This window comes from Pollachius pollachius (assembly GCF_949987615.1).
Source record: "Pollachius pollachius genome assembly, chromosome: 19".
Taxonomy (NCBI): Eukaryota; Metazoa; Chordata; class Actinopteri; order Gadiformes; family Gadidae; genus Pollachius; species Pollachius pollachius.
Genome location: NC_136952.1, coordinates 19,130,166 through 19,145,182, shown reverse-complemented (window position 1 = coordinate 19,145,182; position 15,017 = coordinate 19,130,166).

Below are 15,017 nucleotides of genomic sequence, written 5' to 3'. Positions count from 1 at the left end.
TACGTGTGTACACATATAGAGACCCAGTTTGAAAAGATCAGGGGTCTTATCAATGTTTATTTATCTATATTGACTGCTATCATCATTCCTGCCTTGCCTTCTTTATCTTTTACAAAATTGAAGGTCAGAGACCACACACACGCGCACACACACACACACACACACACACACACACACACACACACACACACACACACACACACACACACATATTAAGAAGGAGCCATCTGTTTGTATGAGATACTTCTCAGTTTTTTTGTACTGTTAATTTATCCTGTATGTGTGTGTGTACTTTCTCCTTGAATGTCCCTGCAGGCTTGGAGGGGATTTCAATATAGCCTGTATGAGCACACCATGTGGCTGATTGAGGAAGGAAATTGTACATTATTCAAGTTCATTTCACCAGGGGACACACAGTCCTGGATCTAGCCTATAAAGGCGGCGACACACCGGGCCGAAAATCGACGTTGGTGAGACTTGAGAAGTCGGTGACATGAGTCTCTTTGGTGTGTACGGTGAAATCGGCCACGTCGGCTTTCTTTTCAGTCGATTCAACATGTTGAATCGATCATTAGAGTCGTTCAGTCTTTCACCATTCTGATTGGTCGAGGGCTAGCCGCTTGATTAGCGAATCAGTGAAGCCCGGAAGTGAGGATGGAAAACATACCAGATAAACAGTGTAAGCGAAGACGATGTCCACACACTCTCAACGCATTGTTTGGCCTCAAATTGAATCATGTGGAAAGAAGACCTTGAGCAACAATTTATCACCATGGTGGAGGCTTTAAGCTTTTGTATTTTGATATTGCATGCCTTTTGTATTTTATACATTGTATACTTACTACTCCTTTATTACATTTTATACTTTATTACTTCTTCTATCAATAAAACACATCTTTGAAAAAGCAAATCTCCCTGCATACTATTCTTCGAGTCTTAGATAATAGGCCATGGACGACTCCTATTGTGTCTAAATGTGGGCCATTCAGTCAGTGTTTTCTATGGACACCATTCACACGAAGTGAACACTTCCTTCGTCCTCCATTCCCATGTGAGAAATGTCACTGCTGACAAATGCAGATTTATGAGTACATTGCCTTGAAATTTGAACTTTTCACATTCCATTATTCCCTGACCAAAAACTATTCGGCATGGTTCCAACATTTATGACGCTAGTGTGGTGACTGAGCAGTGATGATGCTACATGAGGCAATTATGATTTATATAATTTTTATTGATCTTTCTGAATGATCACAGTTGAAACCCAGCATGTTATCCTCTTTTACACACAGTCAATATGATAAATCTGATCAATCTGATCAAACAAGGCCAGTATCTTCGTATCAACACATTCATCGTTTGAAAATAGTGACTGGTGATGACAGCGTGCTCTGTGTTTTGGTCTAGAGAGAGGACCAGGGTCCAGTTTCCCGAAAGCATCGTTAGCCTAAGTGGTTCCCCAGATAGCAAATCATTTTGGCTTTGTTTAGGCATAAATGTGGCCTCTTTGGGCTTGTTTTGGCACATGATAAGCTCCTCTAAGATGTTTGGGAGACCTGTGGCGTAATTATGATCTGTCATAATTAATAAAGGGCGCCATGCAATTCTGACTGAGTTATGGCTTATGTCTGGTTAACCAGCCGACAAGGTGATGCGTGGGACTGCATCTCATGACTTCGGGTGCGCTTTGGCATTGTCATAAGGCTGCGCCAAGACCGGGAATTTTGAAGATTCGTGTCCAGAGAAGAGCCCTCCAACATCAGTTTGCCTGCGTGATAACTTAAGGTAAGTTGCATAGCCTACATTTATTCTCTCTCTATAAAAAAGTATTGTTATTACTCACATCAAGTTACTCATGATCGTTTTATCTACATACATTTACTAAATGTATGTAGATCTATGGTTGGATATAGAGCAGGAAAATGCAGCGAGCCGATCATTATTTCCTTTCTAGCTAGAATATATTCTAGCCTATTTCTTGTGGATAATATGCCTTGCATTTAACATGTATAAAGGTGTTTTAGATAAGGCTATGGTAGGCTATGGTAAATCCCGAGTCTATCTGCGCTACCTTCGAATCGACCTATGTCGATTAAAGTCGAGCAGGCTAGGCTAATAAGCGAGTATGCGCTATACCGGTGGGACCGTGGGAAATATGCAGAGACAGTTAAAATAAATATGTGCATCACAGATAACCCCCACCTTTAAACTTGCAAATCTGTTGGCCCAACTTGCTTCTAACTCCTGGTTGAAAGAAGGATCTTGCTGAGTCCGCCAATCTCTTTAATAAAGCGATGATACCTGTCATTGCGAGCAACGTTAATGCACTTGTTGACGAGAACATTCAGAATCACATTTTGCTGCGCCAATTTGTAGGCTACGCAATATACGTCCTTGCTTTGCTTGATGGGTGGCACTCGCTTCTACGTACCTTTCGTTGACTATGAACCTCAAATGTAGCTGGAAGAGAAGTTTTTGTTTGTTTGTTAGTTTGTTTATTAGTTTTATTATTATATTATATATTTATTATATATTTATTATTTTCTATTATTATTAGTAACTATTATTAGTTTAAACATTCTTTAAATATTCTATCCAATGAATGCATGTGCATTAGAATATCAGTATAATTTCTCTGGATGTTATAGAACTCTGCTTGGGTGTTTTGAAAGTAGGCCTATAGGCCAGAGGATGTCCTATGCATGGTCTTGTGCTAGGAAGATGTAAGGGTTACATTTTCATGTGAACTGAAATTAATTTAAATAGGATATATGTAGGCCTAGTGCAATACAAATAAAGTATATCAATTAACAACTATCCCTATGCAACTGTCAATTCATTACCCCCCGGCCAATCTTACAATATAATTAAATGTATTTTCTCTTTGGTTTCAGTGCATAGGCTATGGCATACAGTCAGTGGAGTAACATTCGCAGAAGAGCTCGAAAAAGAGTCGACCCTATGCTCCAGTCCTTGCAGTCCAATTCTGACACAATATTAACTCAGAGCAAACCGTATTGCGGATCATTCTCAGTTGTGTGATCTGGTCCTGCCTGAAAAGGGGTTTAGTAGTGAAACCGATTCAGATGAAAGTTCTGATGATGACAGCGTCCCCGTCCCCCCAACTTGGCATCTCTGTTATCAGACTGGCCCATTCAGTTTGGTGTTTCTCTGGTTGCTCGAGACGAGCTCTGCTCTTTCCTTCCAAAGGATGGTCGGTCTTTGTTGAAAACTAAGACACATTATGTTGTGAAAAAGTGAGCAGGTGGCTCTTTCTATTATTTCGGAGTTTTGAATACATTGTCTGGGATATTTGAGAAATTGTAATTGTTCAAGATAGACACTTGTTTAAATTGCAACTGAACATCGATGGTTTGACACTTTTTAAAAGCTCCTCTGTTCAATTTTGGCCAATCTTGGGTATGTTGCAAGACTTTATGAAAGACCTGTCTTGACTGCATTGTTCTGTGGTAGATTCAAGCCAACTTTCCTGTCAGAGTACCTATAGGCTCTTGTAAATAAGTTAAATATGTTAAAGGATGGATTTCTTACTGGTCAAAATACTTTTTTAGTGAAAGTGAGTTCAGTAATATGCAATGCCCCTGCAAGAGCTTATGTGAAAGCTGTCAAGGGCCACACTGGATATTCAGGTTGTGATAAATGTACTCAGTCAGGTGTTTACAGTAACTATCGCACGACATTCCCAGAAAAAAATGCGCCTCTCTGGACCGATGAGAATTTCAAGGCTTGCAATGATGAAGAACATCATCAGGGGCTCTCGCCTTTCTCTGAATTAAATATAGGCATGGTGAGCTGCTTCCCTCATGATTATATGCATTTGGTGTGTCTTGGTTTGGTACGTAAGCTATTGGATTTGTGGATGGGTTCTGCTGGGCCTCGTCATTGTCGCATTTCAGCTGGTCAATGTGGCATCATATCAGACAGATTGACTGGTTTCAGAGCCTTTGTACCTTCTGAGTTTGCTAGGAAACCAAGAGGGCTTGCAGAGAGACAGAGATGGAAAGCAACAGAATTGAGACACTTTTTGATATATACAGGTCCAGTTGTACTGAGGGATGTTTTAGGTGACGAGGTTCACAATAACTTCATGTTGCTTTCAGTTGCCATTTGTGTTCTAGCGAGTCCTTCATTATGTTTAGTTTTATATGATTTTGCCAGGACACTACTGTGTTCTTTTGTGGACCATTTCAGTAAATTATATGGTACCGATTTTGTAGTTTACAACACACATGGTCTAGTTCATCTCTGTGATGATGTAAAGGTTCATGGTCACTTAGATTTAATTTATGGTTTTCCTTTTGAAACTATCTACAAATTTTAAAGGAAATGAAAAGAGTATCGGTGAGGGAACAATTATTGAAAACCAAAGAAACGTTGCAACAGGGCACCACAATGAAGAACCTGTGCCTCAGCTGATGGAAAGCTATGTAAAGCAGTTTAGAAAGTTAGTCATCGATGGTGTAACAATCAGAGCTTCATGTGGTGGTGCCAACTGCTTTAGAATTCATAATGATATTGCTTTAGTGCAAAACATTCTTCTGCATGAAGGGTGCTATTATGTAATGTACATGTTGTACACTAGAAGAGAGAATTTTTTTAGTTACACTGTGGACTCGACTGATTTAGACATTCTGGTTGTTTCAGGCCTGTCACCAAATTTAACATGTGCAAAACTTGATGGGAATGTAAGAAAATATGTCAGAATTCCTTTATTAGAGACTAGAGACACCTTTGTTGTATTCCCTCTGCTACATCTGAACTGACCTGGTGCCCCAGTTCCAAGATTTTTGGAAGCAAACAGGGAATTGTAATAGTGATTTTTGACGACTTTTCTTTGTTTTGGACCTTTTATTTAATTTGTTACACATTTGCTATCTTAGTGGTGGTGGCGGGCTTTTCCCCCCAATACCGCTAAAAATGAAGAGGACCAATTGAGGTGTTTTGCGCGCACGCACGCACGCACGCACATACGCACGCACGCACGCACGCACGCACGCACGCACGCACGCACGCACGCACGCACGCACGCACGCACGCACGCACGCACGCACGCACGCACGCACGCACGCACGCACGCACGCACGCACACACACACACACACACACACACACACACACACACACACACACACACACACAGACTCAGTAAACCCTGCATTTATTTGTTGTTCAATTTGTGTAGGTTAGACAGGCAAGGCAGTAGGGTTAAACTGGTTAACAGTTGATGTTTGTTCTCATGCAGAAGACCAGCTACTATGTATTCCGTTGTCTGCTTTAACAATTCCGAGGAGGTGGAGGTTGTGCCAACGCAATGGTACAATAGTGGGGCATGCAGGTGGCCCCCCCTCCCACAAGGCTGAGGGAGTCAATCGGGCCATAAGGCAGCTGGAAGAGCCCCAGCATACCTGGCGTCTATTCGACAATGCCAGTTTTTCTTTTTTTCATGATATCAATAAATACAATCCTAAATTTGAGTTCTGTTCAACAGATAACTATCTGGAGTGTCACCAGAAGCTGCCACTGGCTCAAAACCAGACTGATTTGGCATCAGAGGCCGAAGACCCAACAACAGACTGCAGACCCAAAAGAAAAATCAAGTATGACTTTTATGCATCTCAAAGTGCCTTTTGTTCCAACATATTTGTGCAAAGCCAGTCTCTTTATGGACTCATATATTTGTCTTTTGTTTTGTCTGTCTTTAATAAAGGCCAAGTAGACACGCCCGACTGGACTTTGAAAATCAAGACCCCAGTCCTCCAAAGAAGCAGGCCATCCAAACTAAGGCCCCTGCGATCTCTGTACCGTCCAACATCAGGCGCTTCATCATAGCGCAGCCCACACAGAGTGGGTGTTATGAGCTCCCTGCGAACAATGAGGAGCCTCAGGATTTTCAGGTAGTAAAAGTTGCTTTTTTAGTGGAGATGATAGATGATAAAATATATAAATTGTTGTTCACTAATAAACAAGGCAATCATTATTGAAAATGCAGTTGAAAGTTGAAATAATAACAATTCATAGGTGTTTAAAATATTTTTACGCCCACCTCCAGCACTTAATGACCCTGGGGTCAACTCTTCGCCAAGCAATTGGCACGAGTTATGGTGGAGGTGACATGGCAGAGTCAGGGTCAGAGGTGGAGATGGTAGGGACACCTTATCAGGGCCAGTCTGTCAGTCCAGGGACGGGGACTCAGCAGGACCATCATGCTATCAGAGGCCGTGATCAAATGTGTGGAAGTAAGAATTAATGTGTTACACTCCTCCAGCCTTCACTTGATAAATGAGTGATATATTCACTATATATGAGTATATATCCTTGGAATAGAATAGATAAATAGATAGATGGATAGGTAGCTGGGCAAATTAATAGATAAATAAATAGATACATACATAAATAAATACATATGAATGCACATCCAAAAATACATGCGTTGAGGATTTAAAACTGCCTTTTGATAAGCCTACTAAATGTTGTTGTTTTTTTCTTTTTCAGCTCTTCTGGGTGACCTGTTGGTTAACCAACAAATCCTGATGGACCAGGAAAAGACCATGATACGCATGATCCAAGACCTCCACAGATCCATCCCGGGAGGTCAGAGGATGTCCACCACCTCCAGGCATACTGCCTATTTTCCGCTAGGGGATAAACAGGCTCTGGAGGCCCTGGAGGGCGACCTGGCAAGCCAGCAGGACCTTTGTCAGGAATTGGTGAGCTGCTTTTGATTTTCTTTGTTTCCCACGCATAGACCAACGTGTGGCGCAGCGCCACAGAATCAACGCCCAGCGCCAAATTGATTCCGCTTCGTTTTTTCTTTTTTTTTGCGTTTTTTATAAATGTAAATATCGTTCCGTTCATTCATCTCCTCCTAGCACTCTTTCCCTTTCTTGACATTCTCGTTCACACACGCATACGCACACAAACACGCACACACCGAGACAAGCGCGCATTCATGCCAGTGGTGCGCGGGAACACTAAACAGCAGATTCACCCGCTCCTCCGCTCAACGCGCCTATCAAAATTATTGTTAACTAAAACGATGCGAGTAATATGAAACACGGCCGTCACACCCCCAGGACTACTCGTCTCTCTCTCCCCCCCCCCCCCCGGTATGGGGGGGGGTTTCAGCCCGGTATGGGCCTGAAACCCCCGGGCTGAAAAAGGGTCCCAATCCACCTCACGCACCACACATTGCTTTCTGTCTGTGGGAATCACTTAAGGGAAATGCTGAATGATTTATACAAATAATGGTACTTTTCTTTTGAATAAATAATGCTACTGGTTCCTGTTTTTATTTGTATAGGTTATCACTCTTTGATTGTCAGGGGCAGCTGATGCCAAAGACACAGTGTGGCGCATTCTTATACAGGCCATCAAAAATGACCTTGCCAAGAACATCTCATGGCAGGGGATGAATGGAAAGATTTCATTCGAAAAACTACATCTGAAGGCGGTAGTGATGGGTAAGCATTTTAACTGTTCATCACTGTTTATCACAAGCATCCTGTTCTAGGCTCTGATAACTCTTCTCCAAAGGCTCCTGCACCTATGCTGATTCTATCAGGCTGAAACCATCAGTCTGAACTGAACTCAAAGCACTTTTGAAATGTTTCTGGGAGACAACAAACAGCCCACACAGCCACAGAGCACGCACCTATCTCCCACATGATGAGTTCTATTGGTAATGCTTACAGTTGGAACTTTGCGGGAAGAAGATTGCAGCATGCAATGCATACAGTATTGCTGTTTAAATCCAGTCATATCTGTTAAAATCACTGACACAAACTTTTGTTGTGTATGTCTTCAATTTCAGATGCAGTGAGGCGCAATCCATCCTGCTCAACCGCAACGGATGTGCAGATTGTGGATGCCATTAAACAATGGTTTTATTGGGCTGTGGATAGGAAGGGAGGGAGGAAAAAAATGCCAGCCGGCTCCAAACCAGGAGCAAAATGATTAAATTGAATAAAAGATATACTACTTTAAAATATTTTGTTTCATTATTTTTGCATTATACACATAGAACATAAATTAACAATGTAACTTATGAGGTTTGGGTCAGTTATGGGATCACTTTGGGTCAGTTATGGGATGACTTTGGGTCAGTTATGGCTTCTTTTTGGCAAAGATTTTGGGATACTCGTTGGGATACTTCTGGCTACATTTTGGTATTCCGAAGTTGGTTTGGGCTGGGTTTTGGCCTCCTTTTGTTTTTCTTTTGGCACACCTAATTGGGCCCAAATTCGGACCGTACATCATTCCAAAGCTTTGCAAAATGGCATGCCAGTTTGGGGCATCGATTTTTGCTATCTGAAGTGCGTCGTAAGAGCATCGTACAGTTTTCACACCGTTTCCCGAAAGCATCGTTGGTAGCAAACGTCGTGAAAACACTCGTAGCTAACGAGGGCTCCAGGGGTACTCGTAGGGTGCTTTGAGCATGGCTACTATAGCCTCAGTAGAGTCGCCAGCTGGACATTCCGTGGTATTGGATGTGTTTTATTAAAACACATCCAATAGATCTTCAAACTGTCCCTGACACACGCCACCGTCCCACCATGTCTCAAGGCGGCTACCATAATCCCTGTTCCCAAAAATTCAACTATCAATAACCTCAGTGAATACAGAACCATTGCACTAACACCAGTGGTTGCAAAATGTTTTGAGAGGCTTATGACTCATCACATCAAAGTATGCCTCCCTTCAACCTTTGACCCCTTCCAATTTGCATACAAAGCAAACCGATCAACTGATGATGCCATCTCCACAGCCCTCCACAGCGCACTCAGCCACCTCGAACACCCAGGGACCTCCGTAAGGATGCTCTTCATCGAATACAGCTCGGCCTTTAATACCATCATCACTGACATCCTTGTGAGCAAGCTGGCTGCCCTGGACTTCCCCCCTTCAAACTCTGCCTGGATAAAAGATTTTCTTACAAATCGAGCGCAGTCTGTTAAAATTGGCACCCACAGCTCCTCCACCCTCATGCTCAGTACGGGTTCTCCACAAGGCTGCGTGCTGAGCCCACTCCTGTATGCCATCTACACACATGAATGTACTCCCACCCACCCCACCAACACAATAGTCAAATTCGCCGATGATACGACTGTGGTGGGGCTCATGACCGGAGGAGACTCGTCGGCCTATAGGGATGAGGTACAGCGGCTGGTGGAGCGGTGTGCTGCAAACAACCTGACCCTTAACACAAAAAAAACAAAGGAGGTTATAATGGATTTCAGGAGACACAGAGCTGACCCCGCCCCTCTCCACAAAAATGGTGACTGTGTGGAGAGAGTCTCCACCTTCAAGTTCCTGGGAACTCACATCTCTGAGGACATATCCTGGCCAGCTAACACATCAGCGGTGGTGAAGAAGGCCCAACAACCACTCCACTTCCTGAGGGCACTCAAGAGAAACAAACTGGAGGAGAAGCTGCTGGTGACCTTTTACCGCTCCACCATCGAGAGTGTGCTGGCCTTCTCCATCACTGTGTGGTATGCTGGCTGCACAGTGGCTGACAGAAAAAGGCTGCAGAGGGTGATAAGGTCAGCTGAAAAAACGATTGGCTCTCCCTTGCCTCTCCTTGGATGACATCACCAGCTCTTGATGCATCTCAAGAACAAGAAGGATCATCCGTGACCACCTCCATCCTGACCACCTGCTCAGCCTACTGCCCTCTGGTAGGAGGTACAGGAGCCTGGAGAGCAGAACCAACAGACTGAACAACAGCTTCTTTCCTTGGGCAATCAGGACACTTAACACTCATAAAACATAAAACATTAAACACACACATATACCTCACTTTAAATGAAGTGCAGTATGCTTACGGCCTTTTATATTTTAGATTTATTATTCACCTCGCCTGTCCTTGATTTTTAACTTAAATGCTTGCTTGTTTTTTTGTATGTGAAATGCACCTTCAGTTGGCACTCTCAATTTTGTTGTATAGGCGACTGTACAATGACAATAAAGGCTTATCTTATCTTATCTTATCTCTTATACCACTGAATGTACCGATCAAACACCACGTCACAAGGCATAGGCCTATAAATAAATCAAATGATTCCATTGCTCTTGTGTTGGAGGTCGCTTTCGAGCTGCACTTGCTGTCTCCCTCTGATTTTAATTCAACCATCGTGGTTAAAATGTCCTCATATTGATCAATGACAGAAGATGTAGCCTACTGTACATGAACCATGCTGAGACTGTTGGGAAAAACGGTCTGTCTAGTTACTGGACCAGATGAAATGAGACGGAGAGGTAATAAAGTCTATCGGCACGAGGACCTTGGATTTATTAAGTAAAGTGGCAACGGTTATACAGAGTCATAAGCGTGAGAAATCGAATATGTCTAAGTCCCTAATCAGCGCTGATGGTTCGTCCGGAGCTTCGCCTCCGTGGAAGGTCTGCTTCGGAAGAAGGTGAAGAGTCTCAGAGTGATACAGTCTTATGCTGTATCTCCTCGTGATGAGGTGTGTGCGTTTGAGATGTGTGTGGTTCTGTGTGTTTCTACTTGACCTTGGTTCCCAGGCACTAGTGTATGCATGTATATCTTCTTGTGTTCCTCCTTACGGGGGAGAGCTTCAGAGCATCACCCGTTGTGGTCCTCCCGACCTTGAGGATGACTGGTGCATTGTCTGAGTGTCTACCATCTGCCGGGAGGAGATATGGGGCCCTGGCTCCGGCCCTGACCTGACTATATTCTCATGTATGTGTTATGTGTTAAAAGTTGACTATATTATAAGGTGACTGCCATGTGATGTGCTCATTAAGCTAGGGTAGGAGTTAGCTATATTTATAATGTACATGTGATGTGCTCAGCAGGTTATTTTGCCCCAACAAGACCAGCGTGTGTCTGAGAATTTCTGCAAGCGTTTTTTGCTGCGATTGTTTGCATTAAGCACTGTAGGTGCTTCGGTGAGCCTGTGATGAAGTTCACTATTTATTGGACCGTGTCTAGACAGTAACGAACATCCCTGACCATAGTTTATCCTGTTTGTAGCCTATACTCAGTCGTGAACTAATTATTGCATGCGGGTGTCTTCATTCATAAAAAAATAAAAACATTTGGGAGTATGCAAATTATTTTCAAGAGGTCTAGAGTCCGTGCACAAACGTTAGTGGGGGGGCTTTCATCAATATAGGATTAGCTTTGTAGGTGAAAATTACTTTAACATATGTGAAAACAAAAATATATGTGTAACCGAGTGCTTTATTGTTGCCTATAGTTGGGTAATATATGAAAGAAGAATCGGTTAACTCCATTCACTGAACGGGGCGATCCACTTTATTTCCAGTGCTCCCAACACAGAGTCAAAACAGCGACCCACACGCAGACACTTCCGTTCTCCTCCTTCAGAATAAGAGTCCCTAACAGGAACTGGGTTACATATGCATTCATCAGTGCTTTTAGAAGTGTTTCCAATGGCTTTGTTTGTGCGAAAAAACGGGCTGCGTTCAATGAAATCAAAACCAAAACGGATTGAGCCTTCTTTTTATGTCTATGATTGAGCCCCGTTCACAAACAACCCCTTCCGAGTTTTGTCCGTTGGTTTGTGTCGATGCGTCAAGGGTCAATACGTCACCTTTAAGCGCAGGACCCCGAGTCAATCTGGCAGCCGAGTCAATCTGGTATCCACACCGGGTGTGCCAAGCCGAACCGGCTTGGCATAAATGGCCTATACATCATCCTGCCCATATTGTAGACTAGACCAAGCTCTCCTAATCGGGTCAGCAATAGCCGTGTGTCAATGCCCAGCCTCTATGTTTGAATGATAATGAATGAATTGCGTTGCATTTTTAATGTTTACACCAAAGATTCTAGACTAGAGAGTGCGCGCGAATCAATGAAACCTTATGCGGAATTAGATAAAGTCGTCTCTCTGCTGCGCAAAGCATGTTTCAGAAATCAGCACATTAAGTATGTAGTTGTCACGCAGAGGATGCCATAATTACCAGGATAACGCCCACCAAGTTGCGCCGCTATTTTTTATAGGGTTAGGGTTAGGTGATAACAGGTAGGAATCAATTGGTTTCCCCGTACAGTTCAGAAGGCACCTGCCACGCACCAGCTAATCAAATATAAAGAATATAGCTACCGAACAGTCAATCAAAAAACAGCATTGCTGTATCCGGGTAAGATTTAGATCAGCGGCTCAAGAACACTGTCAATAGTCACGTGACTCATAAACTTCCAACTGCGTGGTCAAATCTCTGAAAAGTCAATGCTGAAAACTCAATTCTGAATAAATACATTGCAATGGGGTAAATTTACACCTTACACGTTTTTCAAAACAAGTATTCACCCTTTCAAAACTATTTTCTCAATGCTTGAACGCCTGTTTGCAGAACCCTATTAACAAGGTTTCGAAACTTGGAAACAAAATAATACACTGGGAGAATAGTGTCAGATTTGAAACTCTGCAAATGTGCTGGTGAGAAATGTTAAACTTTGAAAATCTGTTGGTGAAATGATGAAGAATGAAAAATAGAACACAAAATCATGTTTGTAGATGTTTGAAACTTTTTTCAGGCTAAAATCTGTTTTTTCAATGTTGCAAAACCTTTCGTCCCGACCCCAACCAAACCCCCAACACTGCCACCGCCACCGCCGACAAAATCTCACTCTGAACTCTTGAGAGAAAAACTTGAGAGAACTGGTACATACATTTTAGAAGACGCAAACAAAAAGGAATAACATTCATTAGTATGTATCCGTAATGCTATCTTAAACTATGAACATGGCCCAGGCTATAGTCGTTAGCTACCTACAAGCTTATGAACATGGCCCAGTCTATAGTCGTTAGCTACCAACAAGCTTATGAACATTGCCAAGGCTATAGTCGTTAGCTACCTACAAGCTTATGAACATGGCCCAGGCTACAGTCGTTAGCTATCTACAAGCTTATGAACATGGCCCAGGCTACAGTCGTTAGCTACCTACAAGCTTATGAACATGGCCTAGGCTATAGCCGTTAGCTACCTACAAGCTTATGAACATGGCCAAGGCTATAGTCGTTAGCTACCTACAAGCTTATGAACATGGCCAAGGCAATAGTCGTTAGCTACCTACAAGCTTATGAACATGGCCAAGGCTATAGTCGTTATTTACCTACAACCTTATGAACATGGCCCAGGGTACAGTCGTTAGCTACCTACAACCTTATGAACATGGCCCAGGCTACAGTCGTTAGCTACCTACAACCTTATGAACATGGCCCAGGCTACAGTCGTTAGCTACCTACAAGCTTATGAACATGGCCAAGGCTATAGTCGTTAGCTACCTACAAGCTTATGAACATGGCCCAGGCTACAGTCGTTAGCTACCTACAACCTTATGAACATGGCCCAGGCTACAGTCGTTAGCTACCAACAACCTTATGAACATGGCCATGGCTATAGTCGTTTGCTACCTACAATTCAAAAGCTTTATGTCATTATTGAGGTAGGCAAAAGTAGCAAAGTAAAGATGACCTGGAGAGTTGTGTCTGGTTCCCAGGCTAGGTGGTCTGTGCACCAGCATGCAGCACAGGAGCCCTGCTAGTGGCACTCTCGTACCTTTAGCCCATGCATGGGCGGCTTTACATGGTAGCTGAACCCTATGGCCTCGCTATGTTAGGGCTTTGAATAATTGTTCAAATGTACTCACACACACGCACACACACACACACACACGCACACACACACACACAGGGGTTCACCTCTCCCTAGTTTAGACACTGATCTGGTGAGAAAGCCTTAAGTGGGAAACATCATATGTAGACAATTAAATCAAGTTCCTTGGCCCACTTTAGGGGAACTCACAGCTGTACAACATAGACAGATGTTCTCCCGCGCCTCCAGCTGTTTTGAGACAGGAATACAGTAAGACGATTAGCAGGAAACTGAAACAGAGTTTCTCAAAGGAACTTGAGGTAATTTCCCGCAGACCTCTGTTCCTCATCAAGGAGTCGTCTGGGTTTGCAGTCCCCCTCAATTCACACTCAGCTTAACAAATACGTTTTGACACACACACACGCTCACAAATAGCCCTACAAACACACACACCGCCACTTATTTGTTTTGAGGAATTCCACAAACAGTATGGGTTTATCGGAAATGTAATGTCATAAAATGAGAAAGAAAATGATGTGAATAGAAGTTGGAACACTCTCAAGCCACAGCAGCTATGTTCATTATTCTACAACACATCGACAAGCAGACAAACAAAACTGGTGTTTTCGTCTCGTCTGTACTGTCAGTAGTCCAATGATTGCACTTTCTTAAATATGCATGCATTGCTTTGCTACGACTCAGATCAAAGAAAAATAAACAAAACCCAATTAAGTGAGGGGAAATACAACTTGGATAATTATACAGCAATTTTTACATAAAAGCGTGGACAATTTGAGGTAGTGTTGCAGATGTTTGTTCATCACATGTCAGTCTGTTAAATAAAACCAATAAATATTTGCTAAATAAATCCACAAGAAATAAGAATTTGTTGTTGAATTAGTCCCTGGTTTGCACAGCTCAGCTCTGCCATTGATACACATTGACACACGGGACCTCCTGACACCTCCAACAATCAGTACCCATCAGGCCCTTTTGGCAGGAAATCAAACATGCCACTACACTCCCCTGCATTATTTAGTAGTCGATTTGTACAGGCCCCCCTCTCTCTTTCATCACACAAACACACAATAGCATCTCTCTCTCTCTCTCTCTCTCTCTCTCTCTCTCTCTCTCTCTCTCTCTCTCTCTCTCTCTCTCGCTCTTGCTCTCTCTCTCATCTGAGCCAGTTTTGTTCATGTTTACATGTGAGCATCATTTGGAGGATGCTGCAGCGCAGAACCACTCTAAATCCAGAGCGGCCAGGCCCCATCAGAGCATACAGATCGATAGCGAAGCGACGGCACTGTTTAAAGTGCTGCTATGCAGACTCTCCAAATCAATCAGATGAGAGTACACAACAGTCCGTCTTTTTGCCTTTTTTATAATTTGTCGTATTAAAATCAAGTG